This window comes from Peromyscus leucopus, chromosome 10 (assembly GCF_004664715.2).
Source record: "Peromyscus leucopus breed LL Stock chromosome 10, UCI_PerLeu_2.1, whole genome shotgun sequence".
NCBI lineage: Eukaryota > Metazoa > Chordata > Mammalia > Rodentia > Cricetidae > Peromyscus > Peromyscus leucopus.
The window spans coordinates 53,547,460-53,572,019 of record NC_051071.1 but is presented as its reverse complement, the minus strand read 5'-3'; the positions used below and the strand labels follow the sequence as shown (position 1 = coordinate 53,572,019).

The 24,560-nt window shown below is 47.7% G+C and overlaps 1 protein-coding gene across 11 annotated transcripts in view; it reads left to right on the top strand.

The window, feature by feature from the left end:
• Positions 1-24,560, top strand: part of Apbb2 (amyloid beta precursor protein binding family B member 2) — a 350,172-nt gene that overhangs the window by 298,250 nt on the left and 27,362 nt on the right. For 2 of the 11 annotated variants that reach the window (XM_037209065.1, XM_028882255.2), the window contains exon 1: positions 15,087-15,230. The exons of the other annotated variants lie outside the window; for them this stretch is intronic. The gene's annotated coding sequence lies outside the window, so the exon portion shown is untranslated. Of the gene's footprint in view, positions 1-15,086; positions 15,231-24,560 lie in introns of those variants that run through there. 11 annotated transcript variants of the gene reach the window in all.

Sequence of the window (24,560 nt, the reverse complement as noted above, 5' to 3'; positions counted from 1 at the left end):
TTTCTGTCAAGTGTCCACTGAAGGTTAGGTCCACTGAAGGTTGGATGGAGATGCCACTTCTTGCATTGGGCATAGTTGCTGAAGTATTGTTAACTGTCCTTAAAACTTCTGCCTAGAAGTGATGCTCCTTTGGGGAGCTGGGTATTCGCATCATACCCTGTGAGGTCTTTCTTCACCACAGCCATGTGGTTATCTTTTCCACCTTCTTTATCATAGCATTGTGGGTGTGAAGGCCCCCCAGCTAGACTGTAAATCCCTTGACAGGCAGCACCATGTCTTATGTTGTACTGTATGCGACTCAATATGACACAGTCCTTTGAGTCAATGCTTTAAAGTATTGGAAAGTCCAACCAAGGGGAGACTGAGAAGAGAATAATCGGGACTGTGTGCATGTTCTGACGTGCCTTATGGTTTTCTGAGGGTCTATTTGATCACTTTTAATCCTTGCAGGAACTTAGCACATGTTGTACCCCGTTATAAATGAAGAAAGTAAAGCCTTGAGTTTTACGTGAATTGTTCAGTGTTGCACCAAACCTGGTCTGAAACCTTGACTTCTAACTGCTGGCTCAGTGCTGGACCCACGCCTGTGAGCTATCAGCAAGAACACACAGTTGCCTTAGGCTGAGGACTATGGAAGCATCCTCAGATGAGGAGTTGGCGGTCCCTGGCCAGGACGGGGCAAAGCTGAGAGGCACCAAGTGTACATTCAGCAGGTCAGCCTATGTGTTTCCTTCAGCTGCCTTAGCAAGTTACCGCAGACTCACCGCGGACCCACGGTCTGGAGGTCAGAGGGTCAGTTGGCCTCACCGAGCTGAGTCAAGGGAAGAGCCCGCCCCTCACCCCTTCCAGCTTCTGCTTGCTGTTAGCATTCCTTCATGGGGTTGTGTCACATCGGCCTCTACCTCCACAGCACCTGAGTTCCTCCAGTGTGCCATCTCCCTGTGCCTCTCTGTTAGGACACTTATGATTGGCCTCGGGGCCAACTTGGGTAATAACCCCACCCATAAGAATCCTTACCCTGACCACATCTACAAAACCACTGTTCCTTTCAGGGGACACCTACCTGTAGGTGCCAGAGCTGGGGATCTGGGGTCATTGTTGTTGTGGGGGGCCCCTCAGGCTCTCTTTCCCATTTCTGACCCGCTCTGCTCTTCCACTTCCCACTCCCTCCTCAGGGTGCTACCTGTGATCCTCACTGGGGTAAGATGCGGTATGGTAGATTCCACTGCCAGCCTTTCTGTGCCCATGTGACTCTGGACAGCTTACACCCTCTGTATCTCTAGGGAGAGGTGGAAGCCTTAGAGCCAGCATGCAGTGGAGTTGTGTGATAATAAGGAACATTCCAAACTTCCCACAGCACTGTCCACACTGAATGCTCAACCCATCTGCACCGTGGTGTTGGGAGCAGTGGGCTAGAGTGATGTTTTTCTGTCACTTAGCGGCCACACCTGAACCTACTGATACTTTAACTGCCATCTTCGACCCCTCTGCCCCAGAGTCAGCACGCTGCTGCTCAGACCGTGACCTGTCGGGATTTGCTGTGGCCACCAAATGTAGATCTTAACTGAGTCTCTATCATCCTGTTTGCCAGTAAAGATTCAGGATTCAGATGTTGGGGTGAACATCTGCTAGTTCAGAGAAGCTGAGAAGCAACCAGCTGACCTTCCTTTTTGGCCAGAGATGCAGCAAGAGAGCGTCTCTTCATTTGTCCCAAATCAAAAAGACCATGAATCTCTAAGTCCCTCCCTACTCCTTCCTGTATGTCTCCCTATCTGCCTTCCTGGGTCCTCCATCCTCTCTGTGGCTAATTCTTGTCAGCTAGTTGCTGGCTTCACCCCCTGATCCAGAGTTAATTTTATTAACACAGTCTCAGAGTTTTACAGTTCGATTAAATATCCCACAACACTACAGATGGGATATTGCCCAATAAGGTTCCTACTGTGCCTCCTCTACATGATTTTTCCCAGGCCAGTTAAAACCATACAATGTTTATGAACTAATTCATCATCCTTTCCCAGAGGATTATTTGACTTCATGGGTGAGCAGCTCTTACTAGAGAGCTGTGTCTTCTTCCAAATGACGTATAGTACGATGTGATGTCTTAAGTCCTTAGACATGTGATTTTCTTCCTCTCTGGTGTGGAACCTGGAAGCCTGGGCGGTGTAGCGCACATGTGTTCATAGGTGCTTCATCTTAGGAGATACACAGGCATGCAGGGGGGATGTAGGGGCTCCCTCCCTCCCATGCTTTTCTATTTCTTTCATTTTATTTTATTTATCTACTTATTTATTTTGAGACAGGATTTCTCTGTGTAGCCCTGTCTGTCCTGGAACTCACACTATAGACCTGGCTAGCCTCAAACTCAGAGATCTGCCCGCCTCTGCCTCCTCCTCTGCTGGGATTAAAGGTGTGCACTACCACAACCAACTGTACTTTTCTATTTCTAAATTAGTATGGGAGCCTCATATGTCAGAATTCAAGAATTTCAATAAACTGTAAGTGATAAACACTATAGATAATATATCTTTATAGATAATAGGTCCAAGAAGAAGAATAAACAGTAGTATAATTGGCAAGAAAATAGCACTCAGAGCCGGGCGTTGGTGGCGCACGCCTTTAATCCCAGCACTCGGGAGGCAGAGCCAGGCGGATCTCTGTGAGTTCGAGGCCAGCCTGGGCTACCAAGTGAGCTCCAGGAAAGGCGCAAAGCTACACAGAGAAACCCTGTCTCAAAAAACCAAAAAAAAGAAAATAGCACTCAGAAGGTTAAGGTGACCTCTAGGTCAAGGCTAGACTGCTTACATAGTGACTTCTATGTCCTCTGAGATGACATAGTGAAACGTATCTCAAAATAATGATTAATATTAATAATGGGCAAAAAACCCTGATATATAGGTGTAGTGGGTAGCTGTTCCAGCTTTCACCTGGAAGCACTACCCCCAGTGAGGCTTCCGGTAACTGTCATGCCTACCTATGTGGGCCCGAGATGAGAGCCCTTAAGACTCAAGATCCAGATATGCCAGCACTCTTGGTTCCTGGTGATCCAGAGAACTCAACTGGACTGCACCTCACCTCTCCCGGATGCTGTAACCAGCCCCTTAACTAGCTGTAAGTTACCCCCCAAAATAAAACTCCTTTTTTAACTACATGGAGTTGCCTTAATAAATCCTCCAATATATAGGTGCAAACCTCAAAACATGGAAGTTATTTTTCTTTCTTTTTTTTTTTCCTTTTTTTTTGAGACAGGGTTTCTCTTGTGTAGCTTTGCACCTTTCCTGGAACTCACTTGGTAGCCCAGGCTGGCCTGGAACTCACAGAGATCCGCCTGGCTCTGCCTCCCAAGTGCTGGGATTAAAGGCGTGCGCCACCACCGCCCGGCCAAGAAGTCATTTTTCTTTCTCAAAGGTTAACTTTACAGTATATTCACTGTCTGCCTTTAGAATCTAAAAATCATAGCCTAGTTTATTTAAAAAAAAAAAAAATGGTCTCGGGGCTGGAGAGATGGCTCAGAGGTTAAGAGCACAGACTGTTCTTCCAAAGGTCCTGAGTTCAATTCCCAGCAACCACATGGTGGCTCACAACCATCTGTAATGAGATCTGGTGCCCTCTTCTGGCCTGCAGACATACATGTTGTATACATAATAAATAAATAAATCTTTTAAAAAAAAAATGGTCTCTTCGGGCATTTCCTTTATTTTTAGGACATTTTTTATCCCAGTGCTAGTCTTGATACCGATTACACTCTATCTCTGATGTAGTGACATTAGTTATGTGAGGCTTTGAAAGCTGTGAAACCCAAACTAGGTTGCTTTGCGGTTAGTCCTGTCTGCTGAGGTTGTAGGGTGTTGTAGATGTGGCACAGCAATACCTGTTGAATGTGCATTGTGGCTGTGGACTCCAGTGAGGCCCTTATGCTCTGACTTCCCAGAATCATTGGATAGCAATGACTTTTACAGAGAGAGAGGGGGGAAAAAAAGAGTTCTTGAATTGTCACCGTGATGGTTAATCTTCACCGTCACCTTGGCTAGATTTAGAATCACCATGGAAACACAGGCGTGTCTGTCAGAGCGTCTCCGGAGAGGTTTAACCTAGGAGGGGAAAATCCACCCAGGATGTGGGCTGGGGTCCCTGGACTGGGGAAAAAATAGAGGGGGGAGGGGAGAAAGCGTGAGCACCAGCGTTCACCACTGTCAGCTACCTGTGACCAGATGCCCTTTGCTCCTACCACTGGGTCCCCCCGCCACGATGTCCTATCACCTCAGACTGACCCCAGTCAGTCTAATATACTTACCATCCCAATCTAAACTGGAGACCTTTCTTGATGGACAGCTGCTCAATGAAGGATACACCCAGACAGTCGGGTTTCCCAGACCCTGGTGACCATGTTTGCAGAGGGAAAAGTGTTCCGTTTGGAACGGAGTGTGAACCAGGAGGGCCCTGAATTTGTATTTTCCAGGGTGCAGAGCAGTGGGCAGTGTTAGAATGGCCAGGAACACCTACCTGTACAGCCTTTGTGGTGGAACAGCCTAAGTGCAGTCTGACTCCTACACACTGTTTGCAGGTTCAGCCTAGGTGGGTGGCTGTGGTGATGATACATTGTGTACCCTAATAAACTTGCCTGAGGATCAGAGGACAGAGCCAGCCACCAGATCAGGCATAAAAGTCAGGCAGTGGTGGCACACACCTTTAATCCCAGCACTTGAGATCTCATGCCTTTGCTTGGGAAGCATACAGGCCTTTAATCCCAGGAAGTAATATGGCAGAGCAGAGAAAGGTATATAAGGTGTGAGGAAACAGGAACTCACTCTCTTTAGGATGAGGATTTCGTAGAGGTAAGAATGAGTGGCTGGCTGCTCTGCTTCTCTGATCTTTCACCTTTCACCCTGATGTCTGGCTCTGGGTTTTTTTTATTAAAAGACCATCTAAGATTAGAATAACAGGTGGCCTCACCCACAGCAGCTGGGTCTCCTCAGGGCACAGGCCAGCCCTGGTGTGGTTGCTTGGATTAGTCCTGGCCACTCCTTCTACTCTGAATTCCCTTGGGCCCTTCAGTGTGGAAGCAACAATGGCGGTCTCTTCCCCCTCCTCCTCCTTCTCTTTTTCCCCTCCTCCTCCTCCTCCTCTTCTTCATCCTCCTCCCCCTCTCCCTCCTTCCCCTCCTCCTCTTTCTGCTGCTGCTGGTTGGATCTAGAAGAAGCTCTTTATCACTAAAGCTACAAAACGGGTCTTTCTTATATTTTATTTTGAAACAGGATCTCACCAAATTGCCCAGGTGGACCTCAAACTCCCCTCCTAGCCCAAGCCAGCCTTGAACTTGGAGTCCTCCAGCCTGAGTTAACTGGGTTACAGGCCTGGACCACCAGCATGGGCCCCTGCTTGCTTTTTTAACTCTGTCCTCACCCATGTTACCACTTCCAGCCAAGCTCCTTCTGTTTCATAGTCTTCCAGCGGTTTCTCCTTTTCCCCGTTGGGCTCTGACTGAGGAGCCCTGTGCAGGCTCTTCCTGTTGTCACTGTCACAAAGGCACCCGAGGCTCACGGGGTGAAGCAACCCAAGCTGGTCCCACAGTTCCCCAGCACCAAACCTATTCACCAAAACTCTCCCGCAGCCTACGGATGGATGGGTTGGGACCTGGGACTCTCATTATTCTAAACTTGAAATTGCCCCAACAGCTCCCTCATTTTTGCCCCCACCCCCACTTATCAGAGGCTCAGCTGGACATGGGCTTGGGGGAGAATATAGCCAGTCCTCTTGGTGTATGCTTTTGGAGTCATTTGCTATTCAAGTTGAGAGTCACCTCAGACACGCAGGGCTTTGCCGTCATGGAGAGTGAGATGTCAAAGATTGCTAAGGTTGGAATCCTGGATGTGTCTCTGAAAGGCCCAGGGGCCGAGGTTTGGTCCCCCTGGTGGTGGTGACACTATTGGGAAGTTGTGGAGACTGTAAGCGGGAGGGCGTGTAGTGGGCGGTACTTAGGTCATTGAAGGTGTCCCCTTGAAATGGACTGATGAGCTTCTACCCACTCTTCCCTGTTTGGCTTCCTGATCATGAGTAAGGAAGCACTCCCCCAATTGATCATGGGCCAGAACCTCCAGAACTGTGAGCCAAGTGAGCCTTTCTCTCTATCTGTTGTCTTAGTTAGGGTTTCTATTGCTGTGAAGAGACACCATGACCACGACAACTCTTATAAAGGAAAACATTTAATTGAGGTGGCGGCTTACAGTTTCAGAGGTTTAGTCCATTATCATGATGGTGGGACATGGTGGCATGCAGGCAGACATGGTGCTGGAGAGGGAGCTGAGAGTCCTCTATCTTGCAGACAACACAAAGTAGACTGTCTCACTAGGTGAGGCTTGAGCGGATATGAAACCTCAAAGCCCGCCTCCACAGTAGCACACTTCCTCCAACCAGGCCCCACCTCCCATTAGTGCCTCTTGCTTTGGGAGCCATTTTCTTTCAGACCACCACATCAGTTGACTCTCTCTGGCATTTTGTTATGGTAACGATGACTAACACAAAGATCATTGATTATAAGCAGCAGAAAACAATTTAAACAATCTTAAAACACCTTAATTACCTTATGGGACTCCTAAGCTCAGACACAGTCAAGAAAGGGGATGCTGAGGTAGTGTGGACATACACATCTGCTTTTGACCTGCCTCCTTTTTGCTTGCTCTTAGTTCTGAGAAGAAATTGGAGCCTAACATAGGCCGAGTGTCCACCCCAATCTCATTACCTGTACAAAATCCACCTCATCAGAAATGTCAGTTATGGTTTTCCTGTGGTCGTGTGGGTTACGACGACAGTGTGGTGTTTCCCGGATTTGGGGGGGGGGGGAGGGCAGACAAGCCAGCCAGTGTTGGTTAAGAAACCCACTTCAAGATTTTAGCCAGCCCAGCTGGAGGCTGTAGGTTTGGGCTGCTAGATGGACATCTGTCTGTCACCTGCTGAGTGCCCTGTTAGTAAGAGGTGTTTCCTGTTTTGATTGTTTATTGTTCTGGTTTTCCTTTTTCTCTCCGTCTTCACCTCAACATTTGGAAGCCAGTTTTATTATTTACATTTTGCAAATGCAACAAGGCCAAAAGGGAAAAAAAAAATCACACAAGGCCCACCAAAATGTTAAGGATCTTTGCTTGTGATAAAAAAAATACAGTCACCTCAGGGTTGAAGCTGTGTTCAGCCATCACTGGCTAGTGGATAATTAGTGTACACACATCCTTCTGGCTGATATAAAAGCGGGGGTGGATGCAGTCGGAGGTAACATATATAAAAAGTAGATATGGAAATTAACAGTTGTGACTGACCAAGAGTAAAAATGCCCTTTGGTGGTCAAAAGACCCATTCGGTCTAACCAGCACTCTGTAAATGCAGAGCATTTTGCTTGGGGTGAGTAATTCAGCTCCCTGTGTTACATTCCTTCAACTTCGGAGATGATTGAGAGTTTAGCATTACTGATTTAGTCTTCTGAACGGATCGGGAGTGTTTAAATATACATTTTCCCATCCAGTTAATAAGTCATGAGCCCATTTAATTTCTCATCAGAGAAGTCAGAAGCCATCAGAGTAGACGGGGAGCTGCGAGCGGCCGCTTGCCTCCTCCGGGTTCATCTTGACTCAGTGCGCACGTCAGGTTTTTCTCAAATTCTGAAATTGATTACTGTGTTCCTAAAAGGAAATCGTAAGGTCTGCTTTAGTGATGTACCTTCCCCTCTTCTCTTCCAAAAAACCAAAACCAAACAAACAAAAACATCCAGCAAAAGTGGAGAAGGGATGGGGTGGGGGTTGGAGAGGTGGCTCCCTCGTTAAGAGCACTAACTGCTCTTTCGGAGGACCCATGTTTGCTACAGAGCACCCACAGTTCCCCCAAGGAGTCAGAATCCTGGAGGGTGATGCGCAGCCAACTGTGTTTCATCCAGACTCCAGCTAAACATGATGCATGCTCCGTACTCACCAGACCAAAGAGGCTACTGTAATGAATTATGTATGCCTGGGAAACCCCGTGCTGGCCAAGCCAGGGTATCCCACTCCGTGCTGGGAGCCATGCTGGCATGCTGGGCAGAGGCAGTGACAGGCTGGCGGGCGACCGACTCCATGCGGGCATGGCATCAGGGCGGCGGGTGGACATTCACAACCCAGATGCTACATCCGCAAGGAAATGGTTTATTATAATAGAGAGATGAGCCGGGCGGTGGTGGCGCACGCCTTTAATCCCAGCACTCGGGAGGCAGAGCCAGGCGGATCTCTGTGAGTTCGAGGCCAGCCTGGTCTATAGAGCGAGCTCCAGGACAGGCACCAAAACTACACAGAGAAACCCTGTCTCGAAAAACAAAACAAAACAATAACAACAAAAAATAGAGAGATGAAGAGAAAATAGGAAAGAGGGAGAAAAGAGAGAAAGAGAGAGGGAGGTGTCGAGGGGTGCATACCTCATGGTAGTGGAAGAAGAAAGAGAGAAAGGGGCAGAGTTTTTCCTTAAGAAGAGGCTTCTACATCAGGATGAAGAGCGGCCCCAAGGGGCGGGTCAGAATATTAACAGCTACCTTCTCCATCCTTTTATTCCCTACCCATTTTTTAAGAAGGTCTTGCTATGTAGCCTAGGCTGGTCTCGAACTTGTGATTCTCCTGTATCCGCCTCCCCAGAGCTTAGCTTGCAAGCATGTGCCACCACACCTACCTGTTTGTTTTATTAGTACTTGCTTCAGTTAAACTTGTCCCAAGGTGGAGGCAATAGAAATACCCACTCACTGATAAATGGATAAGCTATGGTACAGCCAAACAATAGAAAATGGAATGGATTTTTTTTTTTTCAAATAGAATTCTCAGTAGTTAAAATGAATGAACTCCTAACAAACTTAACAGTTAACTGAGTGACAGAAATGAGACTTTAAAAACCATACTGGGCTGGAGAGATGGCTCAGAAGTTAAGAGCACTGGCTACTCTTCCAGAGTTCCTGAGTTCAATTCCCAGCACCCACATGGTGGCTTACAACCATCTGTAATGAGATCTGGTGCCCTCTTTTGGCCTGCAGGGACACATGCAGGCAGAACACTATACATAATAAATAAGTAAATCTTTAAATAAAAATTAAAAAACCACATACTATGTAATTTCATTTATATGACATTCTGGGAAAAGTAAAATTATTGAGACAGAAACCAGATCGTGATAAGTAAGGTGTGGGGAAAATACAGCTCCCTTCCATGCAAGCATTTATCTTGGGGCTAGGGAGATGGCTCACTGACTGCTCTCTTAGAGGACCTGGGTTCAATTTCCAGCACCCACTTGGCGGCTCACAACCATCGGTAACTCCAGTCCCAGGGAACCCAATGCCCTCTTCTGACCTCCGGGGGCACTAGGCATGCACATGATACATGCAGCAAAAACACTTGTACCCACCAAAAACAGTATCATTAAAATATATATTTTTTTAAAATAATTTCTCTGGCTACACTCCAGTGTTCTACCCTTGTTCCCTGTCCTACATCTTCCCAGTCATGTACTCCGCATCAAGTGAGGCTTGAATTTCTGGTGTAGAGATACAGGCATGACTTTTCTCTAGGTGTGATCATGGATGTTGTCAAACAGCTGCTGCACTTCCTGCCTGTGTTCATTGTGAGCGTGGAGGCAGCTGGCTTTGTCCCCTGCCTTTGGGGGGGGACTTCCTGGGGAAAGAGGCCCCGGGGCTGAAAAGGCAGGGGAGGGGCTGAGCAGGCGGGGGAGGGGCTGAGCAGGCGGGGGAGGGGCTGAGCAGGCAGGGGAGGGGCTGAGCAGGCAGGGGAGGGGCTGAGCAGGCAGGGGTGGGACTGAGCAGGCAGGGGAGGGGCTGAGCAGGCAGGGGAGGGGCTGAGCAGGCAGGGGTGGGGCTGAGCAGGCAGGGGAGGAGCTGAACAGGCAGGGGAGGGGCTGAGCAGGCAGGGGAGGGGCTCAGCAGGACTGAGCCCCTTGGGAATTGAGTGCTTGTGATTTTTGTTAGGATTCTGAATCATAGAGAATGATGATTTTATATGGCCCCCCCCCCATCTTCCACTCCCCCGGCTGTTGGGAACATGAGAACGGTTGGGTAGAGGGACTAGTCAAATCTCTTTATAGTCTACGGAATGCCAGGGAATTGCCCAAGGTCTTTGGTCTAGTAGGAGGTTTTGTGTGCTGAATATTGCATAAAGAAAATGAGCTGTGCGGCCTGCCTACGGCTTGGAACTCTTCCACATACAAAGGTTTTTGTTGTTAGCATACATTTCTTATGAAAAGTCTCAGTGTTTTATAGGTCAGGACAGGCAAAAACCCTCGACCACCGGGCAGGAGAGTGTCTTGGGGAGGGGACAAGCTTTCTGTAAGAGAGCTGAGTTTGAGATAATGTGGTAACGCCCAGAGGTCTTCTTGATAAAGGTCATGTCCTAATCCAAATGCAAGCCACGTTTCTGTTTTATGGATTGGGGTGGCAGAGTGGGTTTTCTTCTGCAGACACAGACCACAGACTCTTCCGAGAATGAACGTCTCAGGCACAGGATCCTGTGAATTGGGAATATTCCTGATTCATTCATTGCCTGGGTTCTTTGCAGATCTGAACTAAATTCCTTTCTGTCCATTGCTTGAATTGTGATCACTGTTTGCGTAATTTGCACTAGGAATCTTGCTATTCAAAGTCATATAATCAGCTGAATAAGGATATGGCATCACCAGGGGTCTGTGTACCAGACCCAGACCTCTGCATTTTAGCCAATCCCCAGATGGTTGATGCCTTCACATAAGGAAGTTTGAAAGGTGTCGATCCCTACAGAGTCCTGCTCAGGCGCCAGAGGTCCAAAATCAAGGGAGGCATAGTTACCTTCTCCTGAGAGGGAGGCACCAGAAGCCCTACCGTGTGGTATTGTCTTTTGACTCGGGTCAACCATAGTAGGTGCTTAGGCTAGAAATGCCTTCTTCAGGTGCACTCCACAAGACACCTGCCTCCAGAGCTCTTGTGGGTCCAGAAGGGGGGCTGCTCATATAATACAGCAGGAACTCCGCCCCAGGCCTGCTCACTCCACCCCCACCCCGACTACCTTCATTGTAACTAACAGTCATTGCGCACATTATAATGTGAGACCCACTGACCTGGGTGGGGCTTTGATTTTGCTGTGTGATGGGAAGGGAATACCTAAATACAGTCTCAAGTGTTTTCAGGAACACTCAGGGCTTTCTTCCTTGGGAAGAAGTTGAAGTGGCTGATGGTTCAAAGCTGCTTTGATCTCTGGCTGAGGCAAAATAAACATCTTTGTGGATGGTGCCTAAGGATAGTTCAAATTCATATTACATATTTCCTAGCAGCTTGCTTTCCAGGAGCAAATGAGAACACTTTGTTCTATAATGAGCTAAGAGTGTAAATGTTGTTATGACAATCCCCTGGCTTTCTTGTTTAATGTTTATACTCATCTAATCAAACAAATTGAAATTGGATTATGTCTGTTGCACATTATAGCAGTTATTATCCAGTTTAAATGCAGGTCTGAAAGAAATAAAATTGATTTTTTTCCCCTGCCATGCTTCTTGGGGATGTATCCTGGGTTATTGGTATTCTGGCTGTATTTTCAGTCAACTTTGTCCGGGGGAGGAAAAGATAAGTAGCCGCGGGTTTTTTTTCCCCTTAATATATTATGCAAATAAACTGCAATATTTCATTCTAATTAGGAAGTACAATGACTTGAGAGTTTGGTGATCTGCATCCCTGTTTTTATAAATCATGTCAGGTTTATTTTCGTGTCAGGTTTTTAAGGAGGATAATAATTTTGAGCAATGTTTTTATTTTTAGAAAGAAAAAACAGAATAGTGGAGTACGCCCTTATAACACTCAGTTACTACAGTAACGGCTTCTTTATTTATCAGGGAAAATGTTGGGCTAAGTACCAAAATTTTACATATGACTGAACCCATGTTTCTATGAACTCAGACTATGTCTGCTGCACATTATAGCAGTTATTAACCAGTTTAAATGCAGGTCTGAAAGAAATAAAATTGATTTTTTTTTTCCTGCTATGGTACTTGGAGAGAAAAGATAAGTCTTCATTCTGGAAGCATCTTTTGTAGGGCTGTATAGGGTGGGTACTGTGACGGATGCTACAGGCTGGGAGTTGATGTAGCACACGTCATAAACAAAAGCAAATGTTCCAGTACTGCTGACCATTGCCAAACACAGGACCATGGGCCAGAGAAAACAAAGGCAAGGAGGTCAAGCCCTGGGGAAAGAGGGGGAGTCTCCTGAGAGGCTCCTAACGGGTGTTTGGGGATGGATGTTTGCCCCTTACTTTGTGCCGTGTGCTAATAACATGGTCATTGAAAAACTGTAAAAGAACGAAAGCCACTAAACATAACCATTCGTATGGAGGCATTATCCTATGTCAGGACATGGGCTCACGGTGTAAACAGTCCCCAGGACCCTGGCTCCACCCACTTCCGCCTTTGACTCCCAGGACTGCCAGCACCTCCTGAATGGCTGGTTTATTTTGAAGGAGGTCGATTGGAGTCATCCATAGGAAGAAGCACGCGGAGGCAGATCTCAGTGTGAAGCATGGACTTGCTCTGTCCCTGGCAGGTTGGAGACAGCATGCCTTACATGACTTTGCCGTGTGACAATAACACAGGATATTGTCAACCAAGAGAGCTCTATCCCAGCCTTGGTGGCCAGGCTTTTGATGAGGGCTCCATTGTGTGGGTTGACTGATCCAGGGGTTGAGCTCAGCCCTGGTGCCTGCAGAGGTAGAGCTAATGCCGCCGCATCCAAAGCCTCCAGCAGACACCACCCCGGGGAGGCACGGCATCCCAACATCTTGGAGAACAGAGATGCCAAGCCTCTCTGTGGCCAGGCTTACATTCTTCACCACACAAGAACAATAGACTACTGTTGGCTTACAAAGCTCACTGTACAGTGAGGTGAGTAAGTAATAAGAGGGTGATAATCCCAATGCATATTGCCAAACCACAGCAAGGGCTGTTGGGAAAAAACCCATCATCGTAAGCAATGAAGGTGCTGCCAGTTGGGAACATTTTCTGAAGCAATCAGTGCGTGGGCTGAGATCTGAAGAATGGAGGGAAGATTGGCCAGGTAAATGGTGTAGGAAAGGGCACCTCAGGAGGAACAGTTAGTGCAAACACATTCTAGGAACCAAAAGAAACCCAGAGGCAGAAGAGCAAGAACTATTTGCAGCAGTGGCTGGGAAGAAGAGTAGGAATCTGATCTCATGTGACCTCAGAGGCCCCGGAAGTATTTGTGGACTTCATTTTCATCGCAGGGGAAGACCATGAGAGGATTTTAAGCACAGGGCATGGGCGCATACTTGGAACTATTATGTATTTTTTCAAGATAGGGCCTACATAGTCCAGGCTGCCCTTGAATTCACTGTGTGGCTAGCTGAGCCTGACCTTGAACTCCTGATCTCATGCTTCCATCTCCCTAGCGCAGGGATTACAACAAGCATGTGCTGCCACGAGAAGCTCTGAAACAGTTCTAAGGGACCTGCCTGTGATTGTATGAAGACAGTCTGTTGTGGAGGCAGGGAGACTTGAAACACGACTACAGCCATCCTAGTGAGAGAAGATGACCCGTGGGGACCAGGGTGGCAGCGCAGAGTTAGGGAAGGGGAGGGGACGCATTTGGGAGAGTAGTAAAGAGAGCATTGGCTGTTGTCAAGTGTGACTTCCCTACCAGGAGATCCCTCGCTGCCACATTGGACTGATTTGCTGCCCCAATCCTGCTACAGGCAGAGAGAGAGGCAGACAACCGCGCTAGAACCCCGTAAGGGAGGAGAGCCACCTTGGAAGTGGTAACAGGTGCAGTCCTGTGAAATCGGTTCATCTCCAGCCTTAGTGACGTCAGTCCTGGCTGCTGAACCCCAACCTCAAATCCACTCGTAGCTCCACTTTCGGGCTGGGCTTCATCCAAACCTGGACGTTGCTGTGAGTCGCCGATTCTAAGTCTTTTAAATAACAGAGGTGACACTGGTCATAGACTCGGATGGTTGTGAATTAAAGAGCGCTCTCTCCGCAGAGACACCTGCTGACCAGAAAGGGGAATTGTCAGCACAGCACGTGGTACTTAGCAGATGCCCAGCATAAATATTGGACAAATAAGTGAATGTTTGGGCCTGTTTTAAAACACGAGGAAGAGACTCCTGTACACCTGTTGTGCATAACCAGAACAGACAAACTTCCTGTTTAACACACTCCTTCACTCTCCGTGTTTGTTTCCTGCTCTCTGTTCTTTTCTCTGCACAAGGAGTGTGTGGGAGTTTGAACAAAACACAGCCAACGTCATCTTCTACTTCATTTTGTTAATTAATCAATCGAATAACTTCTTCTTGCCCAGAAACTATTAGACAAAAGGAGTATTCCGTGCACACAACATAATCAGCAAATGATCTTGCCTTCTCCTTTCAGACTTCTCTTTTGACCGCCAGTCCCCATTTAAAATGCTGTCACTTAGCCAACTGGACACTTTCCTGCTTCCATGTAGATGGGGGTGGGGCTGTCAGCTAGAAACGACCATGTTAAAGAGTGCCAATGTGAGCTTGGCTTCCAGTCAGCCGTTCCTAAGAGGTGCCTTAATCAGGGACTGGAGAGATGAGTAAAAGCTTTGTGGAAATTAGCAGGTCGTCTGTAACGTACAGTCCAGCTCGGTTGCCTTGGTCTCACGTTTGAAATCCGTTCATTTCATTCACTTTCTGCTTTGTTGCAGAGTCTGTCGTGGAGGCTCTCTGGCCACCGTGGGTAGTAGCGCGCGCGCACACACACACACACACACACACACACACACACACACACACACACACACACACACACACACACTGGAGTCAGAACTTTTCTTTACAAGTCCTGAGAGTGCACAAAGGGGGAACATTGGTCACAGAAAGGGGACATGTAGTCTGGGGTGGCTAGTTGGCACCCCTCTTTGCCGGGAGGCCCCTGCAGCTGGAGTACCTGCTTAAGCATCTGGCCGGAGCACCTGGCGGGGCGCCGCAGGAGGGCCCGGGCTCAGCAGCCAATGGGCGGCGGCGGCCTCGCGGGCGGGGCGGGGCGGCGCGGAAGCAGCTAGCTTGAACTTGAGATGCCAAGACCGCGCGCCTCTGCCGGGGCTTTGCTGCTGCCGCTGACTTAAGCAAGTGCAGCCGGCTGCCTTGGCTAGGGCACCAGGTCTTCGTCCTAGAGCTTCGGACAGCGTTCCCGCCTTGCCCCGGAAACCGGTGGACCGAGAACCCAAGGTGAGGAAGTTGGGGAGGGGTGGCGCGCCTTTGTCTGCAGGTGCGTGGGGTACCCGGCTTGGAGGCAGCGAGGTGGGTCCTAGAGACACGCGGGACAAAGGCCGCAGCCTCCCTGCCCACCGCGATTAGCAAGAATGCCCGGAGGAGGGCGGCCAGCTGGGCTGCGGAGGGGTCTCCCTGCCACTCTGGAGGGCAGACTGGGGGTTGTGTGAAATGAGTTGGAGACATCCCTTTGATCTCAGTTTACCGTCGCAGCAGGAAGTGATGGACTGTAGGTGGTCTTCACCGGGCATTTCTGTGATGGCCTGTGTCCTGTGGATGAGTGTATTCCTCTCACATGTGCCCCGGGGAAATGTTCACGTACGTCTTTTCTAAATTAGGAGTGAAAAATACTACAGGCTTTTTTTTGTTTTGTTTTTTAATGCAGTATTTGAATTAAAGGCAATATCCTTTGTGTAGAAAGACCTCATTTCCAAGTAATTTTACTTATGTGACAGAATATTGATGTGATTTCCATGGGTAGAAAATGCTTGAAATTCCCCAAATGTAAAAACACAGCCAACTTTATCTCTCGTGCATGTTCTTGGCGTTGAAGAAGTAGTAGTGTTTTTGAAAAAGAAAACCCACGGCGGCTTAAATATTGCTTACCACACTTGATGAAATTCTTGAAGAAGCTGCGCCTTTTCTAGCAATTATCCATTTCCCTGTCCCAATATTGTAAGCAGGCACGTCTATCGATCCCCTAATGAATGTGTAGCTGTGAATCTTCATTACTGCTTTGGGTGAAGGGAGGCGGGAGGAGGCGGGAGAAGACAATCCCATTAGTCTTTTCCCTTCTTTTGATAACTCCGCAGCTGCAGCCTGCCTTTCACTTGGTGCGGGGTGGGGGGAGTGGGGGTGGGGTGGGGGGATTCTGCCTGTTTCCTTCTAGTTTTCTCAGACCACTGAGCACTCTCCCATCCTCTAGCCTTGCTCTGGCACAAAGGCATGTTGTTAAGTTTTCTACCTAACATGCAGATCTTTGGCTACTTCTATCTTAGTTGTTTTGGGGGGCGAATGACTAGAGCTCTTTCCCAAGAAGTTAGAAGCAGAAACTGAAGCAAACCAGCTCTAAATTCGTATTTATGTATTTTTTACCTGTCACTTTGTAAAATTGCCCACGACTGTGTCTTCCAGCATGAGATGGAGATTAAACTGAGTAGGGGGAAGATTTTCCATCAAGCATCAGCTACTCTCTAGAAAGAACGTGCCATGATGGTTCTTGGCTTGGCAATGGGGATCCCACTTTTTTAAACGATGAACACATTTTTTCCCCCTTCATAGCTTTTAAACAGTGGGAAGTCATTTATTTATTTGACAAGTATTTATTGAACTCCAGCATGCTAAAGCCCTAATCTCGGGGATGGAGTGGTAAGCATAGTAGGTACCTTCTTGCATTCCTGGAGTTCCCGCTGTGCTAGCATGAAGCCTATTTCCGGTCTCCCCGGGCTGGAACATCCCTAGAGAGCAGGCTGGATGACCCTGAGCATAGCTGGAATGTTGCTGCTGGCTGCTGAGCCCAGGGCTGTGAGTGAAAGCAGATGAAGCCCAGGCCATCTCTACTCGAAGAAGGGGTGGGGCCATATCGGTCAAATCAGTGGGTCCCTCAGTCTTGAACTTCCTGTCCATCATAGAGGCCTCCCAGAGAAGTCTGGGCAGCAAGCAGAGCGAGAGCTGGGTTCTGAGAGGCTCAGCAGCGACATTGTTCATTCAGCTGTGGTAATTCTAATCTGTTACAAAAACTATCAGTCATGCAGACTCTCGCTGTCACCTGAGCAGCTTTTGTCTTGAACAAACCCTCAGAAAAATGAATTTCATCCTGTACTACTGACTAAGCAGACCTTACATCTCCCACAGTCCCCCAGCGTGCAACAGACCTCAGATGTATTTGGGAAGCCTCTATATAGTCTTGATGCACCAATGTGGGGAAAAGATTAATGGCAGCAGGTAACTTCATGTTCATCTGGATTTTCAGTCTCAGCTATCATAGACTAAGTAGAAACATAATTTCTTCTTTGTTAAGTGCCCACGTTAAACACAAACTGTGGCTTGGTTTGTTTGTTTTGTTTTTTTGAGTTCTTAAACCATTGGACCGTGGGCCCTATTGTGGTACTGTGTCTCATAAAATATTAAGCTGTTGGGCATAGCCATGGACAGATGTAGACAGAAGTTCTTCATTGTCTGTTTTAGATGTGAATTGCAGTCATCTTGATAGTGATCGCCATAGATTAATCTGTTTAGCAGCTATAGAGAGGCTGTGAGTCAGACATTTGAGGAAGTACACAGAGAAGAAGACAGTCCGTGCTCCAGGAAGCCTAGAAAAGCAATTCTGGAAGCAGGGTCCTATAGACGCAGGCTTCCTTGAAGACAGTCCATAGCATGGCCTAACAGACAGTAAGGAGCTCCGTGGGGAGGGGCCACCAGGAGGCAGCCCAGGAGGTGAGGCATGAGTTGGGCTGAAGGCTGGTGTGGCCAGAACAGGTGTCTGTGTGCAGACAGAAGAGAGGCAGGAATGAGATCATGCGGGGCCCTTGAACTGTGGTTGAGGATCTGACTTCTGTTTCAAAGGTCACGAGACCTCTTAAAGAGTAGTAACCAGGGGAATGCTGGTATTTAATCTGCTTCATACAAGAAGATCCTGGAGAAGGCTGTCAACGATGGAGACTGTGAACAAGGGGTCCAGTTAGCCAGCCCCGGTCTGGGTGAGGTCAGTACATGATGGAGGGCATGAAGAGAAGAAGCAAGCTGGGTGAGGAGATGCTGTAGAGACAGCCAACGGGTTGCATGTGGAAGATGCAGGAAGGCGGTGATCTGGATTCATTGGTTATTCCTGTTGGGAATGCATGTTAATGGAAGTAATGCTCGTTCAAGGACAGAGTTATTAAGCAGTGAAGTGACTCACTTTAAATTTATGTTGTGTCGAGACCTTGACTTCATTTTGCTGTCTCTTGCAGTGTGGATGAGCACATGCACTCAGTAGACTCTTAACGCATTTGACCATTTTTCCGAGACACTTTACCCTTCGGTGCTCTTGACTGTCATTTTCTACTTGTTATCAGGCCTCAAGCATTTTTTTTTCTTTGCTCTGGATTAAAAATAAAGATTCAAAATAAGGGGGAAAGATTTAAACCTATATATGAAGTTATTCCTCTTTGCTTCCAGTTTTCTGAGGAACCATTGAAGATTTCCCATTTTCTATATGTGCAGCAACTGATAATTAAAACATTCCTGTAGGTATGGCAAATGAAAAGGCAGAACTCCCGTAGCAACTCTGCAGAAAATGCACTAGCATTTGGGGAACTAGAAGGGTCATTTCTTTGTATGTGAAAAATAGGGAAATGACGTGAAGATGTTCTTCAACTTAAATTGGTGTTACATCCCTATAAACCCGTGGTCAGTTGAAAATATTATATGCAGAAAATGTCTTTAAAGCCCCTAACTAACATTGTTGCCTAGCAAGCCAACACACTGTACAGTTGTGTTTTGTTTTGTTTTCTCGATCACATGGCCGACTGTGAGCCACAGCCCACTGCTCCACATCACAAGGGAGCATTGTACCAAATACTGCTAGCCTGAGAAAAGATCAAACTTCAGAGTACCGTTTCGACTGGATGCGTATCGCTTTCCCACCCTCAGAAGGCTGTGAAATGGTCACGTGGAGACACTTTAAGTGGAGGCAGTTTGTGCTTAGTTCCTGATTCCTCTGTCACCTCCTCTTCACTACAGTATTATGAACCCCAAAGTTAAGGGCAACTGTGACGGGAAACATGGGTTTTGAAAATAATTTTACTTTTGCCAAACTGTCTGGATCCAAAATCTTGTGTCTGCGGTGAGTATTCCAGCAGCTGGGAAGGAGCAGGGGTGAGTGGGTCCTGCCAGCCTTTCTGACCCGGAAGCCTGGACTGGTTACCCCACAGTGTGTAAGCTTGTCGGCGGGGATGAATAAATTATGACAGTTAAAATAATTATGATAGAATGAAAGCAGCTGCCAAGAGCACGGTTGTCAACTGGGGCCGAGCTGGCCTGATTCTGTCATGTCACAGCACGCGTCTATTTGCCAGGCTACCTGCACAGGCTGTTTTCGAGGGTCTGGTGTGTTCTCATCTTCATCCCTTCCCCCTTCAAAGACTCTTAAGTGTCACAGCCTGCTTTAATAAAATGGCTGAATCAAAGAGCCACATGGATGCTGTCTTTCTAAGTGGGCATGCAGGATTTCCATAAACTTTTTTCTTGGTGTGTGTGTGTGTGTGTGTGTGTGTGTGTGAGAGAGAGAGAGAGAGAGACAGACAGACAGACAGACAGACAGACAGACAGACGCTGGGATTGATCCCAGGCTTTTGTGTCTATCACTGAGCTGCATCCACAGCTGGCTTTTTTCGAGTCTAGAGGATTTACAAATTGGAGAAACTTCTGTTCCTGCATCTTGGTTGTTAATGATAGTTACACTTTGAAGTTATCTCCCAGGGTTCATGTTCTGGAAGCCTGGTCCTTGCTTGGCTGATGTTAAAATGATGGGTCTTTAAGACCCAGGTCTTAGTACAAAGAAATTAGGTCACAGGACCGCATCCTATAAGTTATTAATGCAGGGAAGTCCTATGAGAGCTGAATTTTAGAAGGGAGGCTAGCATCTCTCCCAGATCTCTCTGGCTTCCTGCTTTGCCAAGCGACTCTATGCTTGCATTATGGTGCCTTCACCAAATCCAGCGTAGCCAGAGACTATCACCAGAGCTGAGCTGGTGGTATGTACGCTCCTGGACCTCCAGTAAGTTAAATAAACTTCTTCTCTGTGTGAAGTACCCCGTCGCTGGTATTTTTGATCTAGCAACACAAAGTAGACTGATGCGTTGATGGAATCGTTTCCAGCCAGTTCTGGAGTTTGACACCTCTCTATAATAAAAGTGACTCTGCTGCCTCACCATGCCACCGGGCCCCATACTTGGTCTGTTGGTTTTTCTCTGTCCTTCCGGTGAGGCCAGGGATCGGGGACCACCTTGAAACTGAATAATTTCCTTAGCAGACAGCTGTATGTTTCTGTTTTGTCTCCATAGACTATTCAGCGCATGCTTGCTTACCTCGTGCGCCAGAGCACTGAATCGGATGATCTAGAACAGGGTTCACAGACTCCCCCTGTAAAGGCCAAGCAGCCAATGCTTTAGTCTTTGCTGCCCTTGTGGCCTCCGTTTCAGTGACTTTGTCTACAGCACCTACAGCCTTCGCCTACACCAAAGTGGACTGGTGTCACCGTGTCCCATAGATGCTTCAGTCATGAAATCCACTTGTGGTGGCTCATGCTTTGCTAAGCCTGATCTGAGACCACAGGAGTAAAACCCACAGCGACAGCTGAAATGAACTTTTCCCTCCTCCCTTTGGAAGTCAGAAGACACAGTCGTCTTTATCTAGCTCTGTGGTGTGCTGAAAAACAGTCCCTAAAGAGAGTTTCTGTAGGTCAGGCTGTTTAATCTCACACTCTCCCCTAATATATGTGTTTGAATTACCAAATATCAATATATACAGACAGTAACAGAACGGCGGACTCAAAACAGTAAAACTGGAGTGATACATCAACAGCATTGCCGTTTTTAATTTCTTAAGATACATTGATTGATTGATTGATGACTGATTTTTTTTGAGGACAGGTCTGGTGATAACGGCCTGTAATCCCAGCCATGTAGGGGGCTGAGAAAGGAGGATCCATAGTTCAAGGCCAGCTTGAGTAAGCTTTAGCGAGCCTGACTCAAAATAAAGGCAGGCCTAGAGAGGCAGCTTTAGAGTAAGGTCCTTTTCTTGCATGCAGAAAGCTCTAAGCCAAACCTCAAATACAGGCACCAAAAAAATGTATGTATTTGTATGTGCGTGTACATACACATGGCATAAACAGTGAACAAGTGCGTGTGTGCACACCCAGCACACACACACACACACACACACACACAGAGTTTTATAATAAATAAACTCCCCTATGTAGGAAGACATAAACACGTCGCTCTGTCAGAGGTGACTCTGGCCAGGATACTCTGCCCCTCTAGGGATGGTGCTCTCGAGATCTCCAGCAGTGACTACCCATTCTCTACAGCATGCATGTTATCTTTGTTATCTTGGGTCTTTTCCCCGAGTAACAGGCTAAAGTTTATTTCTCAGAGTACAAACACAGAGAGAATCATCTGAGGAGCCAATAAATCTTGATAAATCTATCTATGGGAGAAATTTATGTATTGATTTGTAAGAGCCGAGGAACTGTTTGTCATTGAGACAAATGTCCCAAAGAAGGAATCTGGTTAGGGACCCTAGAAACATCACCGTCACTGCTGCTGGAGCTAATCAGAGCACAGATGTGCTTGGCTTTCAGATAGTCACAGAGATTAATGAACGTCCAAGAACTCTCCTCCTGCCCATTGCAGTGGAGCGAATGTCTTATTAGCATGACTTCAGAGGACATGAAAACGCAATAGGAACCCAAGTCATTTGGAAAGGACCATCTGTAGTGAATAACAATAAGAGAAAGAGAAATCCAGCCAGCTGGGTAGGCAGAGTTCCCTTGGGTTCTCAGCAGCATGCTCAGGGCTGAGGGAGAAGCCCTCTGTCTGTTCAAGCTCTTCATTCATTCCAAAGGGTTTGTCAATTGCTGACTCTATGCCAACCAATGGTGGGTAATTGAGGTAAAGCTCCTCCTGCCCCCATGCCCATGGAACTTACTTTTTGGTCCTGAGGAGAAAGGGACTTATGCACAAATAATCAGGGCTGGGGACAGTGACACCTGTTAGGGGCAGTAGTGATCAAGAGAAACCCACACAGAATGTGGAATGATGGGGGGCAGTAGACAGAGTTCCAAAGCAGAAGAGACTGGTGTGTTTGGGAGCCCAGGATTGCGGGGTTGGGAATCTGAGGGTGATTGTAGACTCGGGAGTAATAGGAGAAGAAGCAGGGAAATTTAAACCAAACCCAGCAGTGAAGAGCTGCAGTCTGGTTGGGACAGAGAGGCAGAGACACAGAGAAATAAGAGAAGGGAAATGGCAGAGAGAGTGAACACAAGAACTAAGACCGCATATAGGAAGGAGAGCCTAACAAAGTCAGCTAATCAGAGCCATGCTGGGGGCCCAGCTTCCCACAGGACACACAGAACAGGGAAGAGCTCAGCCAAGTGCAGCCCGGAGCCCGCTCTGTCCGAGATCGCCACTGCTAGCTGTGGGGTTGGCGCAGGTTAGCCTAAGTTCCCTGGACCTTGGATTCTCTTCTATGAAACGTGCCCCGGGAGTTTTTGACAACTCTTTCTAGTGTGTCTGTATTTCCTTAGACACTATTGGATTTAAAGATTATCGGGAATCCTTGCATCTGCGTGGGAGTTGACAAAAGTCATTTGTGGTGTTTCTTACCCAAGTGTTCCCATCTACCAAGGACATGGGCCCAGGCTATATATATAGTGATCACCCCAAGTTACCTTGAAAACTCAGAAAGTGATTGAAAGTATGGTTTACCCAAAAGAGACCCTCAAGATGGCCAGGTATACAGTTGAAGGGGATTCACCTACCGGCACAGTGTGCCTTTGCTGTGTGGTTTTGGGGTTTGTTTTCTATGCATGCTGTCTAAGCACAGTACCACTGAGCCACATCCCCAGCACATCGCTTCTCGTCTTTTCTTTACTAGGAGTCTTGCCTGGTCCTTAAAAAACTCCGGGCACTTGGTGCACAAGGAGTCTTGTCTGGTCCTTACACACTCTGGGCACTTGGTGCTCAAGGAGTCTTGTCTGGTCCTTACACACTCCAGGCACTTGGTGCACAAGGAGTCTTGTCTGGTCCTTACACACTCCGGGCACTTAGTGCTCAAGGAGTCTTGTCTGGTCCTTACACACTCTGGGCACTTGGTGCTCAAGGAGTCTTGTCTGGTCCTTACACACTCCAGGCACTTGGTGCACAAGGAGTCTTGTCTGGTCCTTACACACTCCGGGCATTTGGTGCACAAGGAGTCTTGTCTGGTCCTTACACACTCCGGGCACTTGGTGCACAAGGAGTCTTGTCTGGTCCTTATACACTCCAGGCATTTGGTGCACAAGGAGTCTTGTCTGATCCTTACACACTCCGGGCACTTGGTGCTCAGGGAGTCTTGTCTAGTCCTTACACACTCCGGGTACTTGGTGCACAGTGTGGAGATCTGTCATCATCCCTACTCTGTGTCAGCCTTCAGCATTCAGGCATTCCTCTACCCTGTCAGATACGAGCCTCCCTGGTGGGTTGCGTACCTCTGGTTTACCATCTCTGTTTCAGAAAGAAAGTCGTGCCTTCACCATCCATGTATGATTTATGTAACTGTATTCTTTAATGAGCTCAAACTTTTCCCTTCAAACCGTGGCATGGCATGAGCTAGCCCTCTTTCGAAAACGAAGCGTTAAATTTCCTTCCCCATCCGAGAGGCGGGGTTTTCGTCTGTAACATTGCAGGAAGGGAAACTGGGACTCATGAACTCTTGTCCACAAGATAGACAAAAACAACACCCCTTCCTTGGTTGCTTTTAAATAGATTTCCCCCCTCATCAGTGAGCTACCAGCTAACTGTTGAGTCTTCTTCTCTCCAGTGTCATGAGAAACCCTTTGTTTAGAAGAGTGTGCCCTGAATTTCAATCTCGCTACCCCACTGTAAAGCCTCAGTGGTACTTGCTCTCTCCTGCCCCAGTTAATGGCTGTCCTGGGGGCTGGGGCTGGTAGCAGGAGCAGGTAAGAAGGAGCCTGCTGTGGAAAGGACAGTGTCCCTAGTTCAAGGCAGGTGTCTCTGTCATCCCCCGCTGGAGGAAAGAAAGCCTGTCCCCGAGCTGAAGCATGTGCATCTCGCCAGAAACCAGATGGGAAATTTGCATAAACTTGTTATTCATTTCAGTTCTGAGGTCTTTCACCAGCGAGGTGGCGATCCCACAGGGGTCTGCTGGGCCATTCCATCTCCGTCCCCTCCAGAATTGAACACAAATTTGTGAGTGCAGGCCTTCCTTGTTCAGGTCACAAAAGATGTCGTGATTCAAAACAAGTGAGTCCTCTCGCAAACCTGCCTTTCTTACCCCTGTACAATCGCATCAAATTCACACCGCCACCCATCACAGCCCTCTGTGGATAGACTCAGACATAACTCCCAGCTGTTAAGATGTGCGTCCCTCCGGTTTGCCCATGTTAGAGATGACATTGAAGAACAAAGAAGCCAAGGGCCCCCACCAAGGGCAGACAGCTAATAAACATCGTTTACTAAGGAAGTGGAGATGTGTAGCGAGGCAGGAAAATGGACTGTTGGGTGCAAGAGCAGGTGTAAGACTTTC